The following is a 14,043-nucleotide window of genomic DNA, read 5'->3' on the forward strand; positions in this document are numbered from 1 at the left end:
TTTTCTTTTTCTTTATCATATTAAACACTCAAGATGTCAAATATTGAGATGGTCTTCAATTTCAAGATGTAACGCTGATCTGTTCAAAATTAAAATGGGATTTTTTTTTTCTGTTCTCCAGTACTTAAGTACGGAACCCGGAAGAGGTCACTTAAAGTGATTTTTTTTTTTTTTTCTGGCTATGATAATTTGTGCACACGCTTTCCTTTAATTGAGTCCATGAATTAATAAAACATGCTCTCAAATTAATAAAGCGTGTGTATGTATTCCTGGCTGCGATAATTTGTGCACACGTTTTAATGGCCGTGATAATTCATGCGCATATTTTCCTTTAATTGAGCTCTCAAATTAATAAAAAGTGTGCACGTTTTCCTTTAATTGAGCCCTCAAATTATAATAAAACGCGCGCACATTTTCCTTTCGCTCAAAATGATATGACCTAAATTGTCATACTCATGAGGGGGAGACGGTTTGCCCTCAGCATGCTTTTTAATGTGCTTAAACTCCAGAAGATGCCATGCTGGGTAGCTAGAGTTCTCTGTATGTCCTTGTGCGCCCAAACCATGATGATACACTCTGACCAAATCCATTTCTAATGGGGAAATGTATTACACTGTCTCCTGGTTTGTTGGCTAATAGACAACATTTATGTGTCAAGACAATATTGAGTGCACGTCTTACAAATTGTGGCCACATTTAAGTATATTGTGCCCTTGTTTTACTCAAATGATGCTTAAAACATGCACACAATGTTATAAAACAAGTGCACAAGATAATAAAACGTGCACATTCTCTCCACATGCAAACCATTTTGCGATGACACTTCCAGAGCTCCATAATTAAGAGATGAAAGGATGAATCGTAATATTTGTTACTTGCATCTCTGCTCACCAGAAATATGCACAACATGAATTTCAAGAAGGAAACCTTTTCTGTATTTGTACATGAGATATCTTTTGACAGGTGGACTCACACGTCACCCATTCACACACAAAAACACACATGTAAGCTATTTTCAGAAATGCAAATAGCAGCAGTGTTTGTGCACACAGAAGTTGCACCACTGAATGTTTTGGTAAACACACATATGAGAGTGTTCTAGTTCCAACCCCAAAATATTCATCATTCAACATGTAGGAAAGGAATCTTGCACAGGATTACAGCTGGTAAACACAATCAAGATTCAGCAACTATTATGAATATGATGTAAAAAAAATATATATCCTACACACATAAGGTACACCTTGCTAGTATCGAGTTGGATCCCCTTTACCCTTTGGAACTGACTTAAAATGTCTTAATGCTTGGTGGCTTAGTTTCAGCAAGGTGACGACCCAGTGGCTGACACTGCTGTTGGCTAAAAATTGGAAACTGAAACAAAAGTGGGCATGTGGGCAACAAAATTTGACAATGGAAGACCGGAAAAACGTTGCCTAGCCTAATGAATCTTGATTTCAACATCCAGGCAGTAAGGTCACATTTTGACAGAACAAAGATGAAAGCATGGATCCAATCTGGCTCATATCAACAATTCTGCTTATTGGTGGTGTCACGGTGTAGCGATATCATTACTCTGCATGTTGGCAATATTAAAAGGGTATTTTTTTCACTGGTGTGTGCATGTGTGTGTGTGTGTTTGTGTGTGTGTTTGTAAAGTTCTGTGAACTAATAGTGGCTTTAAACCATTATTGTGAGGACAACTAACAATGTGAGGACATTTTGGTTGGTCCTCACAACGTCACAGTGCTGTGTGTGTGTGTGTGTGTGTGTGTGTGTGTGTGTGTGTGTGTGTGTGTGTGTGTGTGTGTGTGTGTGTGTGTGTGTGTGTGTGTGTGTGTGTGTGTGTGTACCTGGGTGGGTGTGTCTTACTTCAAACTTGGTGGGGATATTACTTGGATAGGACTGATTGGATGTATCTCTAAACAAACCAAGAAGCCTACATGGATCAAACTTGGTGTAAATATTAATTCACATAAACAGTGAGGAAAATAGGTATTTGAACACCCTGCGGTTTTGCAAGTTCTCCCACTTAGAAATCATGGAGGGGTCTGAAATTTTCATCTTAGGTGCATGTCCACTGTGAGAGACATAATGTAAGAAATAAAAAAAAAAAAACGGAAATCACATTGTATGATTTTTAAATAATTAATTTGCATTATATTGCATAAAATAAGTATTTGAACACCTACCAACCAGCAAGAATTCTGGCTTTCACAGACCTGTTAATTTTTCTTTAAGAAGCCCTCTTATTCTGCACTCTTTCCCTGTATTAATTGCACCTGTTTGAACTTGTTACCTGTATAAAAGACACCTGTTCACACACTCAATCAATCACACTCCAACCTGTCCACCATAGCCAAGACCAAAGAGCTGTCTAAGGACACCATGGACAAAACTGTAGACCTGCACAAGGCTGGGATGGACTACAGGACAACAGGGAAGCAGCTTGGTAGAAGACAACAACTGTTATGATTATTCATTAGAAAGTGGAAGAAACACAAGATGACTGTCAATCTCCCTCGGTCTGGGATTCCATGCAAGATCTCACTTTGTGGGGTAAGGATGATTCTGAGAAAGCTCAGAACTAGACAGGAGGACCTGGTCAATGACCTGAAGAGAGCTGGGACCACAGTCACAAAGATTACATTAGTAACGCATGATGCTGTCATGGTTTAAAATCCTGCAGGGCAGCAAGGTCCCCCTGCTCAAGCCAGCACATGTCCAGGCCCATTTGAAGTTCACCAGTGACCATCTGGATGATCCAGAGGAGGCATGGGAGAAGGTCATGTGGTCAGATGAGACTAGAATAGAGTGTTTTGGAATCAACTCCACTTACCATGTTTAGAGGATGAGAACAACCCCAAGGAAAACAATCCCAACCATGAAGCATGGGGGTGGAAACATCATACTCTGGGGGTGCTCTTCTGCAAAGGTGACAGGACAACTGCACTGTATTGAAGGGAGGATGGATGGGGTCATGTATTGCGAGATTTTGGCAAACAACCTCCTTCCCTCAGTAAGAACATTGAAGGTGGGTCATGGCTGGGTCTTCTAGCATGACAATGACCCAAAACACACAGCCAGGGCAACTAAGGAGGGGCTCCGTAAGAAGCATTTCAAGGTCCTGGAGTGGCCTGGCCAGTCTCCAGACCTGAACTCAATAGAAAATCTTTGGAGGGAGCTGAAACTCCAAACCTGATAGATCTAGAGAAGATCTGTATGGAGGAGTGGACCAAAATCCCTGCTGCAGTGTAGGCAAACCTAGTGAAAAACTACAGGAAACTGTTGACCTCTGTAACTGCAAACAAAGGCTACTGTACCAAATATTAACATTGATTTTCACAGGTGTTCAAATACTTATTTGCAGCAGTAACATACAAATAAATTATTAAAAAATCATGCATTGTGATTTCCTGATTTTTTTTCTTTTTAGATTATGTCTCTCACAGTGGACAAGCACCTAAGATAAAATTTTCAGACCCCTCCATGATATCTAAGTGGGAGAACTTGCAAAACCGCAGGGTGTTCAAATACTTATTTTCCTCACTGTATCTACTGGTGACTAGATTGTGGAGTCGTTTAGTGAACGGTCAAGGAAAACATTGTCCTTTTTGTATAGCTCAATGACTAACAAGCCTAGATGGATGATCTAAAGCATATATTCATCAGCAAAATATTTGTGACTGATTCGTATGACTGACTTCATAATGACGTTACACAGAAGTCATACATAGTCATAATCACAGTCAAACATAATAGGATTACATACACAGGTACATTTAATTGTAAATTTATATTATGATGTATACAGTGTGCAGGGTATGCATCAGCCCTCTGATGCCTTTCATGATATCTTGTTGACATACCTCTCCTGTCTGGCCAATGGTTTTAAAAAGATTTAGTTTTAAGGAAACCAGCAGGGAGAGATGGTCACACTGCACTGGAAGAATCTCTGAATCTTTCCCAGTGAATATAGGTGTTTCTGAGGGATGTGTTCTGCCCCCTACACAGTTCAAGGTGTAGACGTTGTAGGTGCCTTTACCGGCAAGGAGGGCTTAACTGACCTTGATTTTGTGGATGATCTTATCATCTTTGTTGAAATTATGGATTTCACCACTTGAGAAATAGAGTGAAGAATCAGTGTTTCCAGGTATAAGATCGTCCTGGATTATGACTCAGATTTAGGCTTTCATCGACTTCCTGGAGCCAGCCATCATGTGTATCTGTATGTGGAGAAAGTGTTGAGCTTGTGAAGAGATTGATTTATGTCAGCAGTGACATTCATGTCTCTGGGTACTCAGCCTTTGAGATTAAGAGATGCCTGGGGAAAGCTCAGGGGGTGTTGCGTTGTGTGAACGAGGTGTTTGGAGACACAGGACAATGACAGTCAAAGTCTATATGGTGCTGGTGCTTCCTGTATTACTGTAAGGTTGTGAGTTTTTCATTACTATGGCTCCTTCAAGGATCCTTGGGTATCACTGGAATGACTCGCTGACACTTATCCTGCCAATCACGACAAGATACAAATGTGCATTTTGCCAGGATCGTACAGAAATGCAACTTATACAACCCCTGACAAAAATTATGGAATCACCGACCTCAGAGGATGTTCATTCAGTTGTTTAATTTTGCAGAAAAAAAAGCAGATCACAGACATGACACAAAACTAAAGTCATTTCAAATGGCAACTTTCTGGCTTTAAGAAACACTATAAGAAATCAAGAAAAAAAAATGTGGCAGTCAGTAACGGTTACTTTTTTAGACCAAGCAGAGGGAAAAAAATATGGACTCACTCAATTCTGAGGAATAAATTATGGAATCACCCTGTAAATTTTCATCCCCAAAACTAATACCTGCATCAAATCAGATCTGCTCGTTAGTCTGCATCTAAAAAGGAGTGATCACAACTTGGAGAGCTGTTGCACCAAGTGAACTGACATAAATCATGGCTCCAACACGAGAGATGTCAATTGAAACAAAGGAGAGGATTATCAAACTCTTAAAAGAGGGTAAATCATCACGCAATGTTGCAAAAGATGTTGGTTGTTCACAGTCAGCTGTGTCTAAACTCTGGACCAAATACAAACAACATGGGAAGGTTGTTAAAGGCAAACATAGTGGTAGACCAAGGAAGACATCAAAGCGTCAAGACAGAAAACTTAAAGCAATTTGTCTCAAAAATCGAAAATGCACAACAAAACAAATGAGGAACGAATGGGAGGAAACTGGAGTCAACGTCTGTGACCGAACTGTAAGAAACCGCCTAAAGGAAATGGGATTTACATACAGAAAAGCTAAACGAAAGCTATCATTAACACATAAACAGAAAAAACAAGGTTACAATGGGCTAAGGAAAAGCAATCGTGGACTATGGATGACTGGATGAAAGTCATATTCAGTGATGAATCTCGAATCTGCATTGGGCAAGGTGATGATGCTGGAACTTTTGTTTGGTGCCGTTCCAATGAGATTTATAAAGATGACTGCCTGAAGAGAACATGTAAATTTCCACAGTCATTGATGATATGGGGCTGCATGTCAGGTAAAGGCACTGGGGAGATGGCTGTCATTACATCATCAATAAATGCACAAGTTTACATTGATATTTTGGACACTTTTCTTATCCCATCAATTGAAAGGATGTTTGGGGATGATGAAATCATTTTTCAAGATGATAATGCATCTTGCCATAGAGCAAAAACTGTGAAAACATTCCTTGCAAAAAGACACATAGGGTCAATGTCATGGCCTGCAAATAGTCCGGATATTAATCCAATTGAAAATCTTTGGTGGAAGTTGAAGAAAATGGTCCATGACAAGGCTCCAACCTGCAAAGCTGATCTGGCAACAGCAATCAGAGAAAGTTGGAGCCAGATTGATGAAGAGTACTGTTTGTCACTCATTAAGTCCATGCCTCAGAGACTGCAAGCTGTTATAAAAGCCAGAGGTGGTGCAACAAAATACTAGTGATGTGTTGGAGCGTTCTTTTGTGTTTCATGATTCCATAATTTTTCCTCAGAATTGAGTGATTCCATATTTTTTTCCCTCTGCTTGGTCTAAAAAAAGTAACCGTTACTGACTGCCACAATTTTTTTTTCCTGATTTCTTATAGTGTTTCTTAAAGCCAGAAAGTTGCCATTTGACATGACTTTAGTTTTGTGTCATGTCTGTGATCTGCTTTTTTTTCTACAAAATTAAACAACTGAATGAACATCCTCCGAGCCCGGTGATTCCATAATTTTTGCCAGGGGTTGTATTGTTGTACGTGAACAGTACCTGTGTCACGGACAAGTGTCTTGGTGCGATCAGACTGCAGCACAACATTTCAATCATGTTAAAAATTTCTTCAATGGGACCATTGCCGTATTTCCTATACTGTGCCATGATATCTGTTGCATTGCTACACAGACGTCATTCCAAGCAGAGACACACAGGCAAACAGATACATTTTTTGCTTGAACAACAGAAGCAGCTAAAAGTAAAACAATAATGATGCAGTCAACTGTGGCCAAAGCCAGGACTTCCATTAAGACTTTGCTACATGATTCTGATGATGAAATCAAAAATGAGAGCAACCAAAAGGTTTTGTTTTTATTTTATTTAATCTTTTCAAGTAAAGCTGCAAAGCTTTAAATGACCTGATTTGCGCGGAGTGTCAGAGTGGCCAAATACAACAAAACAAAGAATTTTTTAAAGCATTGCATCAGAAAGCTTTTTGCATACAAGGTCTGTTAGAAAATTAGCGCACCTTTTTATTTTTTTCAAAAACCTGATGGATTTGAATCACGTGTGCTTGCTTGAGCAAACCTTGAACCTTCGTGCGCATGCGTGAGTTTTTCATGCCTGTCAGTCCGAGAAATTGTGGAAGAGGTGGACATCAGCACTTTTTCGGCACATTCCACTGTGAAAGAAGATTTTGCCATGAAAAGAGTGGCGGCGAAATTCATCGGCACGAAGCTGATGGCGCAGCAACAGCGTCTCCGTGTTGAAGCCTCACAGGACATGTTGTGGCATGCTCACCTCGTCCACAATTTCTCGGATAGTCACACGACTGAAAAGCCACCGAAAGTCATCTGAATCTTCCGAATGGTGCAAGAGCTGGGCATGTCAGGGCATCTCCTGTGACGCTTCATCACGGAGGCACTGTTGCTGCGCCATCAGCTTCATTCCGATGAATTTCGCTGCAACTCTTTTCATGGCAAAATCTTCTTTCACAGTAGAATGTGCCGAAAAAGTGCTGATGTCCACCTCTTCTGCAATTTCTCAGATAATCACACGACGGTCCCACATCACCACAGCGTTCACTTTGGAAATGATCTGGTCATTTCAGCATGTTGATGGCCGACTGGAGCGCGGCGTGCTCTCCACCGTTGTGCGGACGTCTTTAAACCGGTTGCACTGCTCCTTAATCTGTGTGATGCCCAGAGGATCGTCACCGAAAGCCGTCTGAATAATCCGAATGGTTTCCACCTGGCTGTGGCCCAATTTCTGGCAAAATCTGATGCAGTCGCGCTGCTCCAGTCGTTCCGCCATTTCCTTGCAAAGAAAAAACGACGAGAGACTCCACTCATCCTCACACAAAGTCTGCTTACAAGCAAATGACGCAACCGACAGGTGTGAAAAAAATCACGCATGCGCACAAAGGTTCAACGTTGGCTCATACAAGCACACGTGATTCTAATCCATCAGGTTTTTGAAAAATAAAAAGGTCCCATACTTTTCTAACAGACCTCGTCCATTACTCACTCACCCATCCTCAACAGCTTACTGCAATAAAGGGTCACAGGGAGCTGGAGCCGATCCCAGCAGTCATAGAGTGTGTCTTATTGCCTACATGTGACATATAATTTATGTGTATGAAGTCAACACTTTAAATTTGGCTCTGCGTGTGGCCATTGTAATAAGTGAGTTGATGTACATGATGCACCTTTTCAGTATATATATATATATATATATATATATATATATATATATATATATATATGTATATACACACACACACATGTTGTGGTGTATCCTCTGTCCATGTCTGTGTCCTGTTGTTTTTATTCAGTGCCCTGTCTCCTGTCTGTATCTGTGGTAAGTCCTTTTGTCTATGTCCATGTGTTGTCATTATCTTCTGTCCATGCCCTTTTGTTAGTATTCTTGTATGCTCTCCCCTGTCTATGTCAGTCAGTCATCCTGGTCGTCTGTCCCCTGTCCATATTTGTGGTCTGTTTTGTCATTGGACATGTGATCTGTCCACTGTGCATGTCTTTGTGTTTATTGTCTTTATGTCTTCATCATGTGTGTGCACTTTGCACACTTTTGGAGACCTTGTTTGGTTTTTGCCTTTGTGTCCTGTTTTCTGTATTTTGCTTTGTGATGTCCTTTTTAGGTTATCTTTTTTGTTTTAACTCTTTTGTCTTTCTGTTAGGATTTTAGTCACCTTTGGTTTGTCAAATTCAGCTTGTGTGTTTCAACCCAGACTCTTCTATTTCCCACACCTGTCCCTTGTTTTTCATGTGTATTTAAGTCTTCACCTTTTCGCTGTTCAGTTGCCAGTTCCTTCGTGTTGGTTCCTCTCAAAAACCATATGGATTTGAATCACGTGTGATTACATCAGACATGCTTGAACCCTCATTGGCATGCGAGAGTTTTTTCACGCCTGTCGGTTACGTCATTCGCCTGTGGGCAGTCTTTGAGTGAGGAGTGGCCCACCCTCTCGTTGTTTTTTTCATTGTTTAGGAATGGCTCAGAGACTGCTGCTTTGTTTGATCAAAGTTTTTTCAAAACTGTAAGGCACAACTGAGTGGACACCATTCGATAAATTCAGCTGGTTTTTGGTAAAAATTTTAATGGCTGATGAGAGATTTTGGTCTGGTAGTGTCGCCGTAAGGACGGCCTACGGCGCCTGACGGCGATCTGCGCTTCGAGGTGGCAGCGTCTCGCCGTTTCAAGTTGAAAACTTCCACATTTCAGGCTCTGTTGACCCAGGAAGTCGTCAGAGAACAGAGAACTTTCAGAAGAAGTCGGCATGAGGAGATTCGGACATTCCATTGTTAACGGACATTTTGTAATGAAAGAACGTGCGGGCAGAGTCGCGTGTCGGGCTGGACCCGACCGCGGGGGGTCGCGACAGGAAAAACACCTCCGTTGGAAACCTTAATGGGCAAGTTGGAACATGCCCAAGCTGTTAAACAATTTCTCAGTTACTCACTTGTTGAAAGCCATCAAAAGCCGCCTGAATTTTACAAATGGTTTTCAACACGGAGGTGTTTTTCCTGTCGCAGCGCACACAGATTTGCAGAGTCGTCATGGAAACGACTCGGCAAATTTGCACGCACGTCTTTCATTAAAAAATGTCCTTTAACAGTGGAATGTCCGCATAAAGTCCTCATGCCAGCCTCTTCTGAATCTTCTCTGTTCTCTGACGACGTCCTGGGTGAATTAAGCCTTAAATTAGGATGTTTTCAGGTCGAAACAGGCCGACGACGGTGCCTGGAAGCGCTGCAGGATGTCCCGCTCCATGGGAAGTCCTTACACCGACTGAGACACCCCATAATCTCTCATCAGCCGTTAATCTTTTCACCGAAAACCAGCTTAATTTCTCGAATAGTGTCCACTCGGATATTCCTCATAGGTCCATAAAAAATTTTGATAAAGCAACGCGCGCCGTCTCGAGCAGTGTGTGAAACAAAGGAATTCAGCCGAGAGGGCGGGACCACATCTCACTCAAGGCCTGCCCACAGGGAAATGACGTCACCGACATGCGTGAAAAAACTCACGCATGCGCACGAGGGTTCAAGCATGATTGGTGTAATCGCACGTCATTCAAATCCATATAGTTAAAAAAAAATAAAAGGGTCGGTTTATTATCTAAGAGACCTCGTATAAGTACTTTAAGAATATTTATCACCTCCAGTTTGTAGCAGTTTCTAGTTTTTGAGTTTTATTTCTTTTGTTACCTCCATTGTGTTTCTTTTCTTGCATGTTTGTGCTCTGTCAGGTATTCTGTTTTTTGACTTGCATTTTTTCCTCTGTGGCTTTCATGTTGTTTGTTGGACTCTTCTACCCTGTTTGGAGTAATAAATCACCTGTGTTTTCACCTTACCTCCCGATTGCTGCCTGCATACTGGGATCGTTCTTGTACTGCTTTTAAAACTATAGGGAACATGAGGTTCATAAAAAGGAACTGAGGTTGATATTGGCGGTGTTGGGTTTTTTGTTTTGTTTAGTTTTTTTTTTTTTTTGTCTGGGTAGGATTGTTAGGACATTTCACCTTTGACTTTTTTTTTGCCCAATCATGAAAAATGAAGCATCAATTACAACACACAGAATTGCAGGGTGTCCAAACCTGTGGCACACCATTTTGAAATACATTAAAATAGAAAATCTGTAGAATATGATGCATATTCCAAACTTCCCCTTTGAAACTGTAAAATGATGAGCAACTAATACCAGCAGAATTTGACACATATTATTCAAACTATGACATAATGCACACCTGACTTATGAGTTTGGATGCTTGTGATTATTATCCAGTCATAAAAGTTGTTGCTGTGACTTGCATCACATGAGGGTTCAATTCTTAACTCTGACAAAACAAGGAAGGGAGTTGCATTACTCTGTGATGTCATCAGATAAGATGGCAAGAAAATGCACTATTAAAAAATTACAGAGGAGCACAGCTTGTGTTACTGAGATATGTCATGATCACATAGGTAGCATCCATTCTCAGTGCAGCTTTTCTTTCAGTTAGGTCTCCAAATACTAGACTCTTGAGACTTAACATGCCAAGTCACCCCTTTTCTTACCTGAGCAAATAAATATCACCACATGTGCAGAAGACCCCCGCGCAAATTTTATGAAATTCACATTACCATGGCGGTGGTGGGGTGGGGGCAGTTTTTAAGGGGCTTCACTTAAACTCCAAACTTTGTCCAAAACAGTAAAATAAACTCTGGTCAGAAAACAGAACCATTTTCCAACCATTAAATTGCACCTGGGTCAAAAACAGGCCACTTTCCCCATGTATTAAATAATACATTGAACAATTAATTACAGTGCAGGAAGTTCAAATCTTGCTGTTGAATAGTATCATCCTTTCACTGTGGCCGGTTTAAAGGACTCTGTGTGTGAGACGCTGCAGAGGATGGGGGTGAAAATGAATTACTTCAGTAGAGATACTCAAACTCTGTTCTCCAAGAAATAATTCATTAGTGATTCTTGCTCATATGATAGTATATGGTGCATCTGGAAAGTATTCACAGTGCTTTGCTTTTTCCACATTTTGTTATGTTACAACCTTATTCCAAAATGGAGTAAATTGTATTTTTCCCCACAAAATTCTACTCACAAAACCTCATAATAACAGCATGAAAAAGTTTTTTTTTTTCAAATTTATTAAAAATAAAAAACTAAGAAATCACATATACACGTTTTTGCACCCAATACTTTGTTGATGCCCCTTTCACAGTAATTACAGTCTCAAGTCTTACTGACTATGATGCCACAAGCTTGGCGCTTATCTTTGGGCAGTTTTGCCTATTCCTCTTTGCAGCACCTCTTCATCTCCATCAGGTTGAATATGGAGTGTCAGTGCACAGCCATTTTCAGATCTCTCATGACATGTTCAATTGGATTCAGGTCTGAGCTCTGGCTGGGCCACTCAAGGACATTCACAGAGTTGTCCTGAAGTCATGCATTTAATGTCTTGGCTGTGTGATTAGTGTCATTGTCCTGTTGATAGATGAACCATTGCCTTGTGTAAGGTAGAGTGGTTTCCATCTGGCCACTCTGCCTTACAGGCCTGATTGGTGGATTGCTGCAGAGATAGTTGTCCTTCTGGAAGGTTCTCCTTTCCACAGAGGAATGCTGGTGATCTGAAAGAGTGACCATCTGGTTCAATTTCAATTTATTTTCATTTATATAGCGTCAAATCACAACAGAGTTGCCTCAAGGTATTTCACACAAGTAAGGTCTAGCCTTACTAACCCCCAGAGCAAGTGATAAGGAAAAACTCCCTCTGAGGAAGAAACCTCAAGCAGACCAGACTCAAAAGGATGACCCACTGCTTGGGCCATGCTACAGACATAGATTACAGAACAATTCACAAAACGAATATACAGGAAATGCTGTTGGTGCACAGGACAGGAGGGTGTCCAGCACAAATACAACTCCCATCTCTGGATGGAGCTGCACCTTAAACAGAGAGAAAAAAAACATAATCAGGCATCAGAAAGATGAGAAAAACTGTATAATTTGTCAGTAAAGTTGAGGCTGCGGCACGCTCTGTTTACTAATAAAATGAATTAAAAGAGTAAAAAGCATAAAACAAAACTGTACCAGTATGCTAGCCATACGAAAGGGAAAATAAGTGCATCTTAAGTCTGGGCTTGAAAGTCTCCACAGAATCTGACTGTTTTATTGATGCAGGGAGATCATTCCACAGAACAAGGACACGATAAGAGAAAGCTCTGTGACCTGCAGACTTCTTATTCACCCTAGGGACACAAAGTAGTCCTGCACCCTGAGAACGCAAAGCCCGGGCCGGTACGTAAGGTTTAATGAGGTCAGCTATGTAGGGAGGTGCCAGTCCATGAACAATTTTATAGACTAGTAGCAGAACCATTAAAATCTGATCTCACTGGGACAGGAAGCGAAGTGAATGGATGCCAAAATGAGTGTAATGTGGTCGAACTTTCTGCTTTGTGTCAAAAGTCTGGCTGCAACATTTTGAACCAAATGGAGAGCCCTAATGCTAGACTGCGGTAAACCAGAAAATAGAACATGTAGTAATGGGTATTAAGTTTGCAAAGTTCCTGGTCACCAACCCATCTAAGGCCCTTCTCCCCTGATTGCTCAGTTTAGACAGGTGGCCAGCTTTAGTAAGAGTCCTAGTGGAATGTCTTCTATTTATGGATGATGGAGGCCACTTTGCTCATTGGGACCTTCAAAGCAGCAGAAATGTTTCTGTACCCTTTTCCAGATTTGAGCCTTGAGACAATCATGTCTCAGAGGGCTACAGACCTTTGACTTTGTTAACATAATTAATGAATAATGTACTCATTGTATATTGATTGGTACAAGGTTGATGGTGTTCTTCTTCCTATATGATCATGCTTGAATGTGTTCTGCTGAATTTGCCAACTGTGTGACCTGTTTTCTGTATGGTTGATAACTGAAAACTATGTGACTCATTTGTGGCCAAGAAAGAGGAAAAGGTGTGTTAACATTGTGTACAAGGCTATGGTAATCTCGAGTAGAATATAAGACGTCTGACTGTGGATTGTATGTTCAGCAATAACGTGTGACAGAGAGCTGATTGTGTATGAATGTGTGATAACTGGAAGAAGCGGCTGGGAACTGCGTGATGAGCGCATGATCAAGTCCTTATTAGGTAAAGGAAGGATGCAATCAGCGAGGATAGGACGACTGCACTGCTCGCAGGATGAGAAGTGGACCAATCAAGAAAGAATACAATATCTTAGCGTAGTCTTGGCGTCTTAGTGACACAATGTCTAGAACAGAAACTCATGGAAGTATATATGGGTTCAGGAAGAGGAAGACGGGGTTCCTGCTCAGCTACCCAGACTCTGTCTGATTGCTAGGGCAAACTAAGCATGAACCCAGAGACTCTGTTACTGTTACTTTGGCTCATTCTCTGTAATAAAGGCGACACGGTCAACTGAGACAAAGGCTGAATCCTGGTCATCCTTCTTCCATCAACGATCACACGGGGTGGTGCCTAAAAGGTAATTATGTGACATTACTGGTTGGTTGTCTCAGGTCTTATTGTAACACTTGTGTGATAGTGTAGTGAAAAGGACCATCCCAACAACTTCATGCTTGGTTTGTGCTCTGACATGCACTGTCAATTGTGGGACCTGATATGTAGACAGGCGTGTGCCTTTCCAAATCACGCTCAATCAACTGAATTTAAACCAGGTGGACTCCAATTAAGTTGCAGAGACATCTCAAGGATGATCTGTGAAAACAGGATGCACCTGAGCTCAATTTTGTGCTTCATGGCAAAGCTTGATGAATAGCTTAGCAAAATGC

At 41.1% G+C, this 14,043-nt stretch overlaps 1 long non-coding RNA gene across 1 annotated transcript; it reads right to left on the reverse strand.

Annotated features, from left to right (window-relative positions):
• Nucleotides 1–224: 224 nt before the first annotated feature.
• LOC117516610 lies at nt 225–13,774 on the reverse strand. Its single transcript, XR_004562485.1, has 3 exons — nt 13,664–13,774; nt 7,048–7,051; nt 225–237 (listed from the first exon to the last, which is right to left on the reverse strand). It is a non-coding gene; the product is annotated as an uncharacterized LOC117516610 (long non-coding RNA).
• Between the last annotated feature and the right edge of the window lie 269 nt (nt 13,775–14,043).

This window comes from Thalassophryne amazonica, chromosome 9 (genome assembly GCF_902500255.1).
Source record: "Thalassophryne amazonica chromosome 9, fThaAma1.1, whole genome shotgun sequence".
Classification (NCBI taxonomy): Eukaryota; Metazoa; Chordata; class Actinopteri; order Batrachoidiformes; family Batrachoididae; genus Thalassophryne; species Thalassophryne amazonica.